This window comes from Oncorhynchus kisutch, linkage group LG24 (genome assembly GCF_002021735.2).
Source record: "Oncorhynchus kisutch isolate 150728-3 linkage group LG24, Okis_V2, whole genome shotgun sequence".
NCBI lineage: Eukaryota > Metazoa > Chordata > Actinopteri > Salmoniformes > Salmonidae > Oncorhynchus > Oncorhynchus kisutch.
In genome coordinates this window covers 1-13,701 of record NC_034197.2, presented here as the reverse complement: position 1 = coordinate 13,701, position 13,701 = coordinate 1, and the positions used below count along the sequence as shown (strand labels likewise).

The 13,701-nt window shown below is 41.5% G+C and overlaps 12 non-coding genes across 12 annotated transcripts; all 12 read right to left on the bottom strand.

Annotated features, from left to right (window-relative positions):
- Window positions 1-62: 62 nt before the first annotated feature.
- trnat-ugu (transfer RNA threonine (anticodon UGU)) lies at window positions 63-134 on the bottom strand. Its single transcript has one exon. It is a non-coding gene; the product is annotated as a tRNA-Thr (tRNA).
- A 2,525-nt stretch (window positions 135-2,659) lies between these two features.
- trnat-ugu (transfer RNA threonine (anticodon UGU)) lies at window positions 2,660-2,731 on the bottom strand. Its single transcript has one exon. It is a non-coding gene; the product is annotated as a tRNA-Thr (tRNA).
- Window positions 2,732-3,169: 438 nt separating this feature from the next.
- Window positions 3,170-3,241, bottom strand: trnaa-ugc (transfer RNA alanine (anticodon UGC)). The gene has a single exon. It is a non-coding gene; the product is annotated as a tRNA-Ala (tRNA).
- A 1,221-nt stretch (window positions 3,242-4,462) lies between these two features.
- On the bottom strand, window positions 4,463-4,534 carry trnat-cgu (transfer RNA threonine (anticodon CGU)). Its single transcript has one exon. It is a non-coding gene; the product is annotated as a tRNA-Thr (tRNA).
- A 452-nt stretch (window positions 4,535-4,986) lies between these two features.
- On the bottom strand, window positions 4,987-5,058 carry trnaa-ugc (transfer RNA alanine (anticodon UGC)). Its single transcript has one exon. It is a non-coding gene; the product is annotated as a tRNA-Ala (tRNA).
- Window positions 5,059-6,278: 1,220 nt separating this feature from the next.
- On the bottom strand, window positions 6,279-6,350 carry trnat-cgu (transfer RNA threonine (anticodon CGU)). The gene has a single exon. It is a non-coding gene; the product is annotated as a tRNA-Thr (tRNA).
- A 452-nt stretch (window positions 6,351-6,802) lies between these two features.
- trnaa-ugc (transfer RNA alanine (anticodon UGC)) lies at window positions 6,803-6,874 on the bottom strand. The gene has a single exon. It is a non-coding gene; the product is annotated as a tRNA-Ala (tRNA).
- A 1,220-nt stretch (window positions 6,875-8,094) lies between these two features.
- On the bottom strand, window positions 8,095-8,166 carry trnat-cgu (transfer RNA threonine (anticodon CGU)). The gene has a single exon. It is a non-coding gene; the product is annotated as a tRNA-Thr (tRNA).
- Window positions 8,167-8,618: 452 nt separating this feature from the next.
- trnaa-ugc (transfer RNA alanine (anticodon UGC)) lies at window positions 8,619-8,690 on the bottom strand. The gene has a single exon. It is a non-coding gene; the product is annotated as a tRNA-Ala (tRNA).
- Window positions 8,691-9,910: 1,220 nt separating this feature from the next.
- On the bottom strand, window positions 9,911-9,983 carry trnat-cgu (transfer RNA threonine (anticodon CGU)). Its single transcript has one exon. It is a non-coding gene; the product is annotated as a tRNA-Thr (tRNA).
- Window positions 9,984-10,431: 448 nt separating this feature from the next.
- trnaa-ugc (transfer RNA alanine (anticodon UGC)) lies at window positions 10,432-10,503 on the bottom strand. Its single transcript has one exon. It is a non-coding gene; the product is annotated as a tRNA-Ala (tRNA).
- A 1,220-nt stretch (window positions 10,504-11,723) lies between these two features.
- Window positions 11,724-11,795, bottom strand: trnat-cgu (transfer RNA threonine (anticodon CGU)). The gene has a single exon. It is a non-coding gene; the product is annotated as a tRNA-Thr (tRNA).
- Window positions 11,796-13,701: the final 1,906 nt, after the last annotated feature.

Below are 13,701 nucleotides of genomic sequence, written 5' to 3'. Positions count from 1 at the left end.
ATTTTTCTACAAAGTCCTCCAATGAATGTCCATTTCCATGGAATTGGAAGTCTTTTCTATAAAGGTAAGGATGGGATTTGAACCCATGGTCTTCGGTTTACAAGACCGACGCCTTACCACTTTGCCACCATGCCACTCTATACTGTAATATCAAAATTCTGGAAAGTAGTAGTTGTGCAAATGTGAATTTGGCACACAAACTCAGTGGAGAAAGGACCTCATACATATATAGCATGCACTCCCCCTCTGAGCTTCCATCCCATTTAATTTACAGATAAAACGCAATGTCAATACAATGTACTTTATATATACACCACTCCATTGAAACTACAATGAGATGATAGCAGCAATTCTTAAAACAGGTACGGAGAGGGATCGAAAACATGAACTTCAGTTTTTGAAAATGATGCCATAAAAGTTGGCCACCATGCCACTTCTGTTCTATAAATGTACTAACAGGGATTGAACTCATGTTCTTCAGTTAACAAAAACAGATGACTTTTTAAATCTATTTCATTCTTAGAATGTCAACATTGTGGAAAGTGGGAGTTGTGCAAAAGCTAATTTAACAAGTGAATACTCTCAAAAGACAAGTTGGGGAATACTGTAGGACAGCAAACATGTAAAGTGGCTGTATCGTAGAGATACTTCCCCTTAATATAATAGTTGTGTTCAAATATTGATACAACATGATTTTTCTACCAAGTCCTCCAATGAATGTATATTAACATGGAATTGGAAGTCTTTTCTATAAAGGCACGGATGGGATTTGAACCCATGGTCTTCAGTTTACGAAATCGACGCCTTACCACTTGGCCACCATTCCACTCTATACTGTAATATCAACATTCTGGAAAGTAGTAGTTGTGCAAATGTGAATTTGACACACAAACTCAAGTCCTCCAATGAATCTAAATTTCCATGGAATTGGATGTCTTTTCTATAAAGGCAAGGATGGGATTTGAACCCATGGTCTTCGGTTTACAAGACCGACACCTTTATTATACCAGGTAAGCCAGTTAAGAACAAGTTCTCATACACAACTGCGACCTGGCGAAGATAAAGCAAAGCAGTGCAATTCATTTGCAGTCTGGACGCGGAGGGGTGAACATCTCCTGCTCTGACTGCAGCTGGAAGGGACTGCTGTGCGAGGACTAGGCCGCCTGTGAGTGCTTTGATAAGGCGGAGCTTTACCTGGCCTAGACTTACAGATGACCTGGAGCCAGTGGTTCTGGCGACGAGTTACACATGGAACAAACTAGCGCACAGTCAATAACAAAATAGAAGGAAATTTTTTTTAAAGGCAATAAATATGCCATAGTAAATCAAATCAAATCAAATCAAATTTATTTATATAGCCCTTCGTACATCAGCTGATATCTCAAAGTGCTGTACCGAAACCCAGCCTAAAACCCCAAACAGCAAGCAATGCAGGTGTAGAAGCACGGTGGCTAGGAAAAACTCCCTAGAAAGGCCAATACCTAGGAAGAAACCTAGAGAGGAACCAGGCTATGTGGGGTGGCCAGTCCTCTTCTGGCTGTGCCGGGTGGAGATTACAACAGAACATGGCCAAGATGTTCAAATGTTCATAAATGACCAGCATGGTCGAATAATAATAAGGCAGAACAGTTGAAACTGGAGCAGCAGCACAGTCAGGTGGAAGTTGAAACTGGAGCAGCAGCATGGCCAGGTGGACTGGGGACAGCAAGGAGTCATCATGTCAGGTAGTCCTGGGGCATGGTCCTAGGGCTCAGGTCCTCCGAGAGAGAGAAAGAAAGAGAGAAGGAGAGAATTAGAGAACGCACACTTAGATTCACACAGGACACCGAATAGGACAGGAGAAGTACTCCAGATATAACAAACTGACCCCAGCCCCCAGTACCGAAGTAATCACAATTTAGCAAATGAAAACTGGAGTGATAGATGAGCAGATGATGATGTGCAAGTAGAAATCCTGGTGTGCAAAAGTGCAGAAAGTAAATAAAAATAATATGGCGATGAGGTAGGTAGATTGGGTGGGCTATTTACAGATGGGCATCTCCTGCTCTGACTGCAGCTGGAAGGGACTGCTGCGCGAGGACTAGGCCGCCTGTGAGTGCTTTGATAAGGCGGAGCTTTACCTAGCATAGACTTACAGATGACCTGGAGCCAGTGGTTCTGGCGACGAGTTACACATGGAACAAATAAGCGCATATTCAATAACAAAATAGCCAGTGGTTCTGGCGACGAATATGTAGCGAGGGCCAGCCGACTAGAGCATACAGGTCGCAGTGGCCATATCAAGACAATTGACCTTTTCTTTACACTGTTGTGATGAAAGTACATTCCCATAATATCAGCTATCTACCATAAATGTCGAACATGGATTGAACCCATGTGCTTCAGTTAACAAAAACAGATGACATTTTACATCTTTTTCATTCTTAGAATGTCAACATTGTGGAAAGTGGGAGTTGTGCAAAAGCTAATTTAACAAGTGAATACTCTCAAAAGACAAGTTGGGGAACACTGTAGGACAGCAAACATGTAAAGTGGCTCTAACGTAGAGATCACTTCCCCTTAAAATAATAGTTGTGTTCAAATATTGATACAACATGATTTTTCTACAAAGTCCTCCAATGAATCTAAATTTCCATGGAATTGGATGTCTTTTCTATAAAGGCACGGATGGAATTTGAACCCATGGTCTTCGGTTTACAAGACCGACGCCTTACCACTTTGCCACCATGCCACTCTATACTGTAATATCAACATTCTGGAAAGTAGTAGTTGTGCAAATGTGAATTTGGCACACAAACTCAGTGGAGAAAGGACCTCATACATATATAGCATGCACTCCCCCTCTGAGCTTCCATCCCATTTAATTTGCAGATAAAACGCAATGTCAATACAATGTACTTTATATATACACCACTCCATTGAAACTACAATGAGATGATAGCAGCAATTCTTAAAACAGGTACGGAGAGGGATCGAAAACATGAACTTCAGTTTTTGAAAATGATGCCATAAAAGTTGGCAACCATGCCACTTCTGTTCTATAAATGTACTAACAGGGATTGAACGCATGTTCTTCAGATTAAAAGACAAAATGATTTAGCACATCTCTGTTTCCTGCTTAGAATTTCAACATTGTGGAAAGTAGAAGTTGGGTCTTTGCAAAAAATCATGGAGAAGCTGGGGATTGAACCTAGGACATCATACATGCAAAGCATGCACTCTACCACTGAGCTACACCCCCTTTCTGGGAACAAAAAAATTGTTTCTTATTTTATTACATTTCAACTTTATTATACCAGGTAAGCCAGTTAAGAACAAGTTCTCATACACAACTGCGACCTGGCCAAGATAAAGCAAAGCAGTGCAATTCATTTGCAGTCTGGACGCGGAGGGGTGAACATCTCCTGCTCTGACTGCAGATGGGCATCTCCTGCTCTGACTGCAGCTGGAAGGGACTGCTGCGCGAGGACTAGGCTGCCTGTGAGTGCTTTGATAAGGCGGAGCTTTACCTAGCAAAGACTTACAGATGACCTGGAGCCAGTGGTTCTGGCGACGAGTTACACATGGAACAAATAAGCGCATATTCAATAACAAAATAGCCAGTGGTTCTGGCGACGAATATGTAGCGAGGGCCAGCCGACTAGAGCATACAGGTCGCAGTGGCCATATCAAGACAATTGACCTTTTCTTTACACTGTTGTGATGAAAGTACATTCCCATAATATCAGCTATCTACCATAAATGTCGAACATGGATTGAAACCATGTGCTTCAGTTAACAAAAACAGATGACATTTTACATCTTTTTCATTCTTAGAATGTCAACATTGTGGAAAGTGGGAGTTGTGCAAAAGCTAATTTAACAAGTGAATACTCTCAAAAGACAAGTTGGGGAATACTGTAGGACAGCAAACATGTAAAGTGGCTCTATCGTAGAGATACTTCCCCTTAAAATAATAGTTGTGTTCAAATATTGATACAACATGATTTTTCTACAAAGTCCTCCAATGAATCTAAATTTCCATGGAATTGGATGTCTTTTCTATAAAGGCAAGGATGGGATTTGAACCCATGGTCTTCGGTTTAACAAGAACGACACCTTTATTATACCAGGTAAGCCAGTTAAGAACAAGTTCTCATACACAACTGCGACCTGGCGAAGATAAAGCAAAGCAGTGCAATTCATTTGCAGTCTGGACGCGGAGGGGTGAACATCTCCTGCTCTGACTGCAGCTGGAAGGGACTGCTGTGCGAGGACTAGGCCGCCTGTGAGTGCTTTGATAAGGCGGAGCTTTACCTAGCCTAGACTTACAGATGACCTGGAGCCAGTGGTTCTGGCGACGAGTTACACATGGAACAAACTAGCGCACAGTCAATAACAAAATAGTAGGGATTTGTTTTTTAAAGGCAATAAATATGCCATAGAATCTAAATTTCCATGGAATTGGATGTCTTTTCTATAAAGGCACGGATGGGATTTGAACCCATGGTCTTCGGTTTACGAGACCGACACCTTACCACTTGGCCACCATGCCACTCTATACTGCAATATATATATATATATTTCAACATTCTGGAAAGTAGTAATTGTGCAAATGTGAATTTGGCACACAAACTCAGTGGAGAAAGGACCTCATACATATATAGCATGTACTCCCCCTCTGAGCTTCCATCCCATTTAAATTGCAGATAAAATGCAATATCAATACAATGTACTTTATATATACACCACTCCATTGAAACTACAATGAAATGATAGCAGCAATTCTTAAAACAGGTACGGACAGGGATCGAAAACATGAACTTCAGTTTTTGAAAATGATGCCATAAAAGTTGGCCACCATGCCACTTCTGTTCTATAAATGTACTAACAGGGATTGAACGCATGTTCTTCAGATTAAAAGACAAAATGATTTAGCACATCTCTGTTTCCTGCTTAGAATTTCAACATTGTGGAAAGTAGAAGTTGGGTCTTTGCAAAAAATCATGGAGAAGCTGGGGATTGAACCTAGGACCTCATACATGCAAAGCATGCACTCTACCACTGAGCTACACCCCCTTTCTGGGAACAAAAAAATTGTTTCTTATTTTATTACATTTCAACTTTATTATACCAGGTAAGCCAGTTAAGAACAAGTTCTCATACACAACTGCGACCTGGCCAAGATAAAGCAAAGCAGTGCAATTCATTTGCAGTCTGGACGCGGAGGGGTGAACATCTCCTGCTCTGACTGCAGATGGGCATCTCCTGCTCTGACTGCAGCTGGAAGGGACTGCTGCGCGAGGACTAGGCTGCCTGTGAGTGCTTTGATAAGGCGGAGCTTTACCTAGCATAGACTTACAGATGACCTGGAGCCAGTGGTTCTGGCGACGAGTTACACATGGAACAAATAAGCGCATATTCAATAACAAAATAGCCAGTGGTTCTGGCGACGAATATGTAGCGAGGGCCAGCCGACTAGAGCATACAGGTCGCAGTGGCCATATCAAGACAATTGACCTTTTCTTTACACTGTTGTGATGAAAGTACATTCCCATAATATCAGCTATCTACCATAAATGTCGAACATGGATTGAAACCATGTGCTTCAGTTAACAAAAACAGATGACATTTTACATCTTTTTCATTCTTAGAATGTCAACATTGTGGAAAGTGGGAGTTGTGCAAAAGCTAATTTACCAAGTGAATACTCTCAAAAGACAAGTTGGGGAATACTGTAGGACAGCAAACATGTAAAGTGGCTCTATCGTAGAGATACTTCCCCTTAAAATAATAGTTGTGTTCAAATATTGATACAACATGATTTTTCTACAAAGTCCTCCAATGAATCTAAATTTCCATGGAATTGGATGTCTTTTCTATAAAGGCAAGGATGGGATTTGAACCCATGGTCTTCGGTTTACAAGAACGACACCTTTATTATACCAGGCAAGCCAGTTAAGAACAAGTTCTCATACACAACTGCGACCTGGCAAAGATAAAGCAAAGCAGTGCAATTCATTTGCAGTCTGGACGCGGAGGGGTGAACATCTCCTGCTCTGACTGCAGCTGGAAGGGACTGCTGTGCGAGGACTAGGCCGCCTGTGAGTGCTTTGATAAGGCGGAGCTTTACCTAGCCTAGACTTACAGATGACCTGGAGCCAGTGGTTCTGGCGACGAGTTACACATGGAACAAACTAGCGCACAGTCAATAACAAAATAGTAGGGATTTGTTTTTTAAAGGCAATAAATATGCCATAGAATCTAAATTTCCATGGAATTGGATGTCTTTTCTATAAAGGCACGGATGGGATTTGAACCCATGGTCTTCGGTTTACGAGACCGACGCCTTACCACTTGGCCACCATGCCACTCTATACTGCAATATATATATATATATTTCAACATTCTGGAAAGTAGTAATTGTGCAAATGTGAATTTGGCACACAAACTCAGTGGAGAAAGGACCTCATACATATATAGCATGTACTCCCCCTCTGAGCTTCCATCCCATTTAATTTGCAGATAAAACGCAATGTCAATACAATGTACTTTATATATACACCACTCCATTGAAACTACAATGAAATGATAGCAGCAATTCTTAAAACAGGTACGGACAGGGATCGAAAACATGAACTTCAGTTTTTGAAAATGATGCCATAAAAGTTGGCAACCATGCCACTTCTGTTCTATAAATGTACTAACAGGGATTGAACGCATGTTCTTCAGATTAAAAGACAAAATGATTTAGCACATCTCTGTTTCCTGCTTAGAATTTCAACATTGTGGAAAGTAGAAGTTGGGTCTTTGCAAAAAATCATGGAGAAGCTGGGGATTGAACCTAGGACCTCATACATGCAAAGCATGCACTCTACCACTGAGCTACACCCCCTTTCTGGGAACAAAAAAATTGTTTCTTATTTTATTACATTTCAACTTTATTATACCAGGTAAGCCAGTTAAGAACAAGTTCTCATACACAACTGCGACCTGGCCAAGATAAAGCAAAGCAGTGCAATTCATTTGCAGTCTGGACGCGGAGGGGTGAACATCTCCTGCTCTGACTGCAGATGGGCATCTCCTGCTCTGACTGCAGCTGGAAGGGACTGCTGCGCGAGGACTAGGCTGCCTGTGAGTGCTTTGATAAGGCGGAGCTTTACCTAGCATAGACTTACAGATGACCTGGAGCCAGTGGTTCTGGCGACGAGTTACACATGGAACAAATAAGCGCATATTCAATAACAAAATAGCCAGTGGTTCTGGCGACGAATATGTAGCGAGGGCCAGCCGACTAGAGCATACAGGTCGCAGTGGCCATATCAAGACAATTGACCTTTTCTTTACACTGTTGTGATGAAAGTACATTCCCATAATATCAGCTATCTACCATAAATGTCGAACATGGATTGAAACCATGTGCTTCAGTTAACAAAAACAGATGACATTTTACATCTTTTTCATTCTTAGAATGTCAACATTGTGGAAAGTGGGAGTTGTGCAAAAGCTAATTTACCAAGTGAATACTCTCAAAAGACAAGTTGGGGAATACTGTAGGACAGCAAACATGTAAAGTGGCTCTATCGTAGAGATACTTCCCCTTAAAATAATAGTTGTGTTCAAATATTGATACAACATGATTTTTCTACAAAGTCCTCCAATGAATCTAAATTTCCATGGAATTGGATGTCTTTTCTATAAAGGCAAGGATGGGATTTGAACCCATGGTCTTCGGTTTACAAGAACGACACCTTTATTATACCAGGTAAGCCAGTTAAGAACAAGTTCTCATACACAACTGCGACCTGGCAAAGATAAAGCAAAGCAGTGCAATTCATTTGCAGTCTGGACGCGGAGGGGTGAACATCTCCTGCTCTGACTGCAGCTGGAAGGGACTGCTGTGCGAGGACTAGGCCGCCTGTGAGTGCTTTGATAAGGCGGAGCTTTACCTAGCCTAGACTTACAGATGACCTGGAGCCAGTGGTTCTGGCGACGAGTTACACATGGAACAAACTAGCGCACAGTCAATAACAAAATAGTAGGGATTTGTTTTTTAAAGGCAATAAATATGCCATAGAATCTAAATTTCCATGGAATTGGATGTCTTTTCTATAAAGGCACGGATGGGATTTGAACCCATGGTCTTCGGTTTACGAGAACGACGCCTTACCACTTGGCCACCATGCCACTCTATACTGCAATATATATATATATATTTCAACATTCTGGAAAGTAGTAATTGTGCAAATGTGAATTTGGCACACAAACTCAGTGGAGAAAGGACCTCATACATATATAGCATGTACTCCCCCTCTGAGCTTCCATCCCATTTAATTTGCAGATAAAACGCAATGTCAATACAATGTACTTTATATATACACCACTCCATTGAAACTACAATGAAATGATAGCAGCAATTCTTAAAACAGGTACGGACAGGGATCGAAAACATGAACTTCAGTTTTTGAAAATGATGCCATAAAAGTTGGCAACCATGCCACTTCTGTTCTATAAATGTACTAACAGGGATTGAACGCATGTTCTTCAGATTAAAAGACAAAATGATTTAGCACATCTCTGTTTCCTGCTTAGAATTTCAACATTGTGGAAAGTAGAAGTTGGGTCTTTGCAAAAAATCATGGAGAAGCTGGGGATTGAACCTAGGACCTCATACATGCAAAGCATGCACTCTACCACTGAGCTACACCCCCTTTCTGGGAACAAAAAAATTGTTTCTTATTTTATTACATTTCAACTTTATTATACCAGGTAAGCCAGTTAAGAACAAGTTCTCATACACAACTGCGACCTGGCCAAGATAAAGCAAAGCAGTGCAATTCATTTGCAGTCTGGACGCGGAGGGGTGAACATCTCCTGCTCTGACTGCAGATGGGCATCTCCTGCTCTGACTGCAGCTGGAAGGGACTGCTGCGCGAGGACTAGGCTGCCTGTGAGTGCTTTGATAAGGCGGAGCTTTACCTAGCATAGACTTACAGATGACCTGGAGCCAGTGGTTCTGGCGACGAGTTACACATGGAACAAATAAGCGCATATTCAATAACAAAATAGCCAGTGGTTCTGGCGACGAATATGTAGCGAGGGCCAGCCGACTAGAGCATACAGGTCGCAGTGGCCATATCAAGACAATTGACCTTTTCTTTACACTGTTGTGATGAAAGTACATTCCCATAATATCAGCTATCTACCATAAATGTCGAACATGGATTGAAACCATGTGCTTCAGTTAACAAAAACAGATGACATTTTACATCTTTTTCATTCTTAGAATGTCAACATTGTGGAAAGTGGGAGTTGTGCAAAAGCTAATTTACCAAGTGAATACTCTCAAAAGACAAGTTGGGGAATACTGTAGGACAGCAAACATGTAAAGTGGCTCTATCGTAGAGATACTTCCCCTTAAAATAATAGTTGTTTTCAAATATTGATACAACATGATTTTTCTACAAAGTCCTCCAATGAATCTAAATTTCCATGGAATTGGATGTCTTTTCTATAAAGGCAAGGATGGGATTTGAACCCATGGTCTTCGGTTTACAAGAACGACACCTTTATTATACCAGGTAAGCCAGTTAAGAACAAGTTCTCATACACAACTGCGACCTGGCAAAGATAAAGCAAAGCAGTGCAATTCATTTGCAGTCTGGACGCGGAGGGGTGAACATCTCCTGCTCTGACTGCAGCTGGAAGGGACTGCTGTGCGAGGACTAGGCCGCCTGTGAGTGCTTTGATAAGGCGGAGCTTTACCTAGCCTAGACTTACAGATGACCTGGAGCCAGTGGTTCTGGCGACGAGTTACACATGGAACAAACTAGCGCACAGTCAATAACAAAATAGTAGGGATTTGTTTTTTAAAGGCAATAAATATGCCATAGAATCTAAATTTCCATGGAATTGGATGTCTTTTCTATAAAGGCACGGATGGGATTTGAACCCATGGTCTTCCGGTTTACGAGACCGACGCCTTACCACTTGGCCACCATGCCACTCTATACTGCAATATATATATATATTTCAACATTCTGGAAAGTAGTAATTGTGCAAATGTGAATTTGGCACACAACTCAGTGGAGAAAGGACCTCATACATATATAGCATGTACTCCCCCTCTGAGCTTCCATCCCATTTAATTTGCAGATAAACGCAATGTCAATACAATGTACTTTATATATACACCACTCCATTGAAACTACAATGAAATGATAGCAGCAATTCTTAAAACAGGTACGGACAGGGATCGAAAACATGAACTTCAGTTTTTGAAAATGATGCCATAAAAGTTGGCAACCATGCCACTTCTGTTCTATAAATGTACTAACAGGGATTGAACGCATGTTCTTCAGATTAAAAGACAAAATGATTTAGCACATCTCTGTTTCCTGCTTAGAATTTCAACATTGTGGAAAGTAGAAGTTGGGTCTTTGCAAAAAATCATGGAGAAGCTGGGGATTGAACCTAGGACCTCATACATGCAAAGCATGCACTCTACCACTGAGCTACACCCCCTTTCTGGGAACAAAAAAATTGTTTCTTATTTTATTACATTTCAACTTTATTATACCAGGTAAGCCAGTTAAGAACAAGTTCTCATACACAACTGCGACCTGGCCAAGATAAAGCAAAGCAGTGCAATTCATTTGCAGTCTGGACGCGGAGGGGTGAACATCTCCTGCTCTGACTGCAGATGGGCATCTCCTGCTCTGACTGCAGCTGGAAGGGACTGCTGCGCGAGGACTAGGCTGCCTGTGAGTGCTTTGATAAGGCGGAGCTTTACCTAGCATAGACTTACAGATGACCTGGAGCCAGTGGTTCTGGCGACGAGTTACACATGGAACAAATAAGCGCATATTCAATAACAAAATAGCCAGTGGTTCTGGCGACGAATATGTAGCGAGGGCCAGCCGACTAGAGCATACAGGTCGCAGTGGCCATATCAAGACAATTGACCTTTTCTTTACACTGTTGTGATGAAAGTACATTCCCATAATATCAGCTATCTACCATAAATGTCGAACATGGATTGAAACCATGTGCTTCAGTTAACAAAAACAGATGACATTTTACATCTTTTTCATTCTTAGAATGTCAACATTGTGGAAAGTGGGAGTTGTGCAAAAGCTAATTTACCAAGTGAATACTCTCAAAAGACAAGTTGGGGAATACTGTAGGACAGCAAACATGTAAAGTGGCTCTATCGTAGAGATACTTCCCCTTAAAATAATAGTTGTTTTCAAATATTGATACAACATGATTTTTCTACAAAGTCCTCCAATGAATCTAAATTTCCATGGAATTGGATGTCTTTTCTATAAAGGCAAGGATGGGATTTGAACCCATGGTCTTCGGTTTACAAGAACGACACCTTTATTATACCAGGTAAGCCAGTTAAGAACAAGTTCTCATACACAACTGCGACCTGGCAAAGATAAAGCAAAGCAGTGCAATTCATTTGCAGTCTGGACGCGGAGGGGTGAACATCTCCTGCTCTGACTGCAGCTGGAAGGGACTGCTGTGCGAGGACTAGGCCGCCTGTGAGTGCTTTGATAAGGCGGAGCTTTACCTAGCCTAGACTTACAGATGACCTGGAGCCAGTGGTTCTGGCGACGAGTTACACATGGAACAAACTAGCGCACAGTCAATAACAAAATAGTAGGGATTTGTTTTTTAAAGGCAATAAATATGCCATAGAATCTAAATTTCCATGGAATTGGATGTCTTTTCTATAAAGGCACGGATGGGATTTGAACCCATGGTCTTCGGTTTACGAGACCGACGCCTTACCACTTGGCCACCATGCCACTCTATACTGCAACATATATATATATATTTCAACATTCTGGAAGTAGTAATTGTGCAAATGTGAATTTGGCACACAAACTCAGTGGAGAAAGGACCTCATACATATATAGCATGTACTCCCCCTCTGAGCTTCCATCCCATTTAATTTGCAGATAAAACGCAATGTCAATACAATGTACTTTATATATACACCACTCCATTGAAACTACAATGAAATGATAGCAGCAATTCTTAAAACAGGTACGGACAGGGATCGAAAACATGAACTTCAGTTTTTGAAAATGATGCCATAAAAGTTGGCAACCATGCCACTTCTGTTCTATAAATGTACTAACAGGGATTGAACGCATGTTCTTCAGATTAAAAGACAAAATGATTTAGCACATCTCTGTTTCCTGCTTAGAATTTCAACATTGTGGAAAGTAGAAGTTGGGTCTTTGCAAAAAATCATGGAGAAGCTGGGGATTGAACCTAGGACCTCATACATGCAAAGCATGCACTCTACCACGAGCTACACCCCCTTTCTGGGAACAAAAAAATTGTTTCTTATTGTTATTACATTTCAACTTTATTATACCAGGTAAGCCAGTTAAGAACAGTTCTCATACACAACTGCGACCTGGCCAGATAAAGCAAGCAGTGCAATTCATTTGCAGTCTGGACGCGGAGTGGGTGAACATCTCCTGCTCTGACTGCAGATGGGCATCTCCTGCTCTGACTGCAGCTGGAAGGGACTGCTGCGCGAGGACTAGGCTGCCTGTGAGTGCTTTGATAAGGCGGAGCTTTACCTAGCATAGACTTACAGATGACTGGAGCCAGTGGTTCTGGCGACGAGTTACACATGGAACAAATAAGCGCATATTCAATAACAAAATAGCCAGTGGTTCTGGCGACGAATATGTAGCGAGGGCCAGCCGACTAGAGCATACAGGTCGCAGTGGCCATATCAAGACAATTGACCTTTTCTTACACTGTTGTGATGAAGTACATTCCCATAATATCAGCTATCTACCTAAATGTCGAACATGGATTGAAACCATGTGCTTCAGTTAACAAAAACAGATGGAAATTTTACATCTTTTTCATTCTTAGAATGTCAACTGTGGAAAGTGGGAGTTGTGCAAAGCTAATTTACCAAGTGAATACTCTCAAAAGACAAGTTGGGAATACTGTAGGACAGCAAACATGTAAAGTGGCTCTATCGTAGAGATACTTTCCCCTTAAAATAATAGTTGTTTTCAAATATTGATACAACTGATTTTTCTACAAAGTCTCCAATGAATCTAAATTTCCATGGATTGGATGTCTTTCTAGAAAGGCAAGGATGGGATTTGAACCCATGGTCTTCGGTTTACAAGAACGACACCTTTTATACCAGGTAAGCCAGTTAAGAACAAGTTCTCATACACAACTGCGACCTGGCAAAGATAAAGAAAAGCAGTGCAATTCATTTGCAGTCTGGACGCGGAGGGGGTGAAATCTCCTGCTCTGACTGCAGCTGGAAGGGACTGCTGTGCGAGGACTAGGCCGCCTGTGAGTGCTTTGATAAGGCGGAGCTTTACCTAGCCTTAGACTTACAGATGACCTGGAGCAGTGGTTCTGGCGACGAGTTACACATGGAACAAACTAGCGCACAGTCAATAACAAAATAGTAGGGATTTGTTTTTTAAAGGCAATAAATATGCCATAGAATCTAAATTTCCATGGAATTGGATGTCTTTTCTATAAAGAACGGATGGGATTTGAACCCATGGTCTTCCAGTTTACGAGACCGACGCCTTACCACTTGGCCCACCATGCCACTCTATACTGTCAATATATATATATATCAACATTCTGGAAGAGTAATTGTGCAAATGTGAATTTGGCACACAAACTCAGTGGAGAAAGGACCTCATACATATA